At 25.6% G+C, this 632-nt stretch overlaps 1 protein-coding gene across 2 annotated transcripts in view; it reads left to right on the top strand.

Moving 5' to 3' along the window:
- Positions 1-632, top strand: part of LOC106467272 (glycogen synthase kinase-3 beta-like) — a 47,231-nt gene that overhangs the window by 26,677 nt on the left and 19,922 nt on the right. The gene's annotated exons all lie outside the window — the stretch shown is intronic.

The following is a 632-nucleotide window of genomic DNA, read 5'->3' as shown; positions in this document are numbered from 1 at the left end:
AAAAAGTGCAGAACTTGCTGTATTGTATGTTTTGTAAATATTTTGTGGCAGGTCTTTCTACTTTGACATTTCGAAAAGTAGAAACATTAAGATTTAACTTAAATAAGCTCCAAAATGTATTTTATTCATGAAACTAATTTAAGTTGTAAATACTAGAATTAAAGTTTGTAAATAACAGTTCTTACATTATTTCCTATATTTTAAACTGATAGAAACTTACATATGCAATGTATCTGAAGTTGAAACATTTACTAGGATAAACATTTCACAAAATCATTTGACTTCACCAGGTGAGGAGACTGAATGACTTGTTGAACTCCCAAAATAAATACTAATTTTAAGTTTTTTAATCAGGTAGTATTGGAACTGTAAATGATAACCCTCATTTCATTTGTATAATCTCTAAAACCTCTGAAAAGGATATCAGAGTTTTTTTTAAGGAAAATTTTTATATTTTATTTTGCATTTTCTCCACCATATCACTAATTCTAGCTATTATCATCAAGATACAATACAAGGAAATAATTAAAATTAGGAAATAGGAAAAAAAACAACATACCTTTTAATTTTTTATTGAATACCTTTAAAGATTTTCCTTTTGTTAAAATTCGTAATTTCAGCTCTTTTCCTTT

The sequence above is a fragment of the Limulus polyphemus genome, unplaced genomic scaffold, assembly GCF_000517525.1.
Source record: "Limulus polyphemus unplaced genomic scaffold, Limulus_polyphemus-2.1.2 Scaffold78, whole genome shotgun sequence".
Lineage (NCBI taxonomy): Eukaryota > Metazoa > Arthropoda > Merostomata > Xiphosura > Limulidae > Limulus > Limulus polyphemus.
This window is presented reverse-complemented; position numbering and strand designations above follow the sequence as displayed.